Consider the following 1,978-nt stretch of genomic DNA (forward strand, 5'->3'; position numbering starts at 1 on the left):
GGACCCAGCCCAGCTTGGTGTCCCTATGCCCTTATCAGGGGTCCCCAGCCCGGGGGACACTTTGAGGCTGTCCCCGACTGCTGCCCTTCCCCACCCCAGCTGGCTCCCAGCTGTGGGCTGGGTCCCTTCCCCGCTGCTCTGATGTGGCAGCCAGCGTGGCTCCATGTCCCCGTGTCCCCAGTGCCACAGCCACCCCAGCTCGTGGGTCTGCGTTTCCCGCGGCTGCTCCCACTTTGGGGCTGGTGTTTTCCTGCCCCACGGACCCTCTCCCCATCCTGGGGGTCCATGGGGTGTGGGTACCCCCCCATTCTACCCACAGCCCCTTCGGGGAGCGGCTGGATGAGTGCTCGGAGGGTGGTGTGTGTGCACAGTACACGCATGTGCATGGTACATGCTTGTGCACAGTACATGCATGTGCTTGTGTACAGTAGTGAGGGGTGTGCACAAGGTGGGGGGTGGGGACAGAGCTTGTGCCAGGTGTGTGTGCAATGTGTGTGTATGGGGGGGTGTGTGTATGCATTGCACACTCAGTGTGTAGGGAATTGGGCACAGGGAATGCTCGAGGTGGCACATGGGGTGCCTGAGGTGGCACAGGGGTCACTTGGGGTGGTTTAAAGGATGCACAGAGTGGCACAAGGGATGCTCAAGGTGGCTCACAGGGTGTATGAGGTGGCACAGGGACTGCCTAGGGGTGCCCAGGGTGGCACAGGGGACACCTGGGGTGGCACAGGGGATACGTGGTATGGCTCAGGGGATGCTGGGGTGGCACAGGGGCTGCCTGGCCTGTCGCACCCTCTGGCCGTGCCCTGCTGCTGTGCCAGAGCCATGTCCCCGGGGCTGAGATGAGGGCGAGGAGCAAGCAGCAAGGCCGAAGGAGCGGGCTGGTGTCGCAGGTGTGAAGAGCTGCCCCGGCGCCGGCTCAGGGCCATAAGCTGCCCAAAGCCGATCAGCGCCCTGAGCCCTGCGTGGGCTGTGCCAGGGGGCTGCCCCACGCCGTGCCCCCCGGCCCCAAGATGGTGGACAACAAGCAAGTGAGTTACCCAAAGGCTGGCAACGGTGGAGGGGACGCTGTTGGGGGGATACTGGGGACGGTGTTGGGGGAGAAGGGGGGCTTGGGGGGGTGGGGTGCTGGGGGCTCAGGGGCCTTGGGGCACGGAGGCACGTCCATAAGCAGGATCATCCCCGTAAGGGGTTTACGGTGCCCGGGCCACGGGGGCTTCACTGCACGGGCCATGGGGCAGCTCCAGCGGCGTAATTAGCTCAAGGGCTTAATGAAGGATTTGCCGCCATGTGTCCTCCCGTGCTCCCAGTGGGTCCCACGTCGGAAACCCTCCAGAAATCAGCCTCCTCCTGAGGCAGAGCCCCCCCCCGCCATGGCCCCCCAGCCAGGTGAGATCCCCTTCCCACGCTCCAGCACTCCCAGCTGCACCGAGTTTGCCAGGTCTCTGCCACGGGGCTCCTTCGCCCCCTCGGGGCCGGCCAAGCAGGGACCTGCCCCCCATGCCCACCCTGGGGGCAGGGCGGTGGGTGTGCGCCCATCCCCAAGGATGAGAGGGTGCCCGGGGCTTTTTTTGGGCTCCTAATTACACACCAGCCGTGGGCAGGATAGAATTAAATCCGGGCTGGAGGCAGAAATAGCCACGAATCCAGGTGGGTGCCGGTGGCCAAAGCCAGGGACAGGCGGGCACCAGGTGGGGGGGCACACTCACACATGCATGCACACACTTCACATGCATCCCCTGGCACACAGAACCCCCCCATCCCTGTCCCCATTGATGCCTCCCCGTGCCCACGGGGACCGAAATGCCAGCCCTGTGCCCACTGCCAAGGCTGCCACTGTGCCACCAGGCACAGCCCTGCCCTGGCAGCAGTGACAAGCGTCGTCCCCAGCCGCTGTCCCCAGGTGACCCCTGCCATCATTTCCCAGCCGGGGATGATGGCAGGGAGCGGGGGGGACACACACAGAGGGCAGCCGGTC

This window comes from Calidris pugnax, unplaced genomic scaffold (assembly GCF_001431845.1).
Source record: "Calidris pugnax isolate Ruff unplaced genomic scaffold, ASM143184v1 scaffold335, whole genome shotgun sequence".
Taxonomy (NCBI): domain Eukaryota; kingdom Metazoa; phylum Chordata; class Aves; order Charadriiformes; family Scolopacidae; genus Calidris; species Calidris pugnax.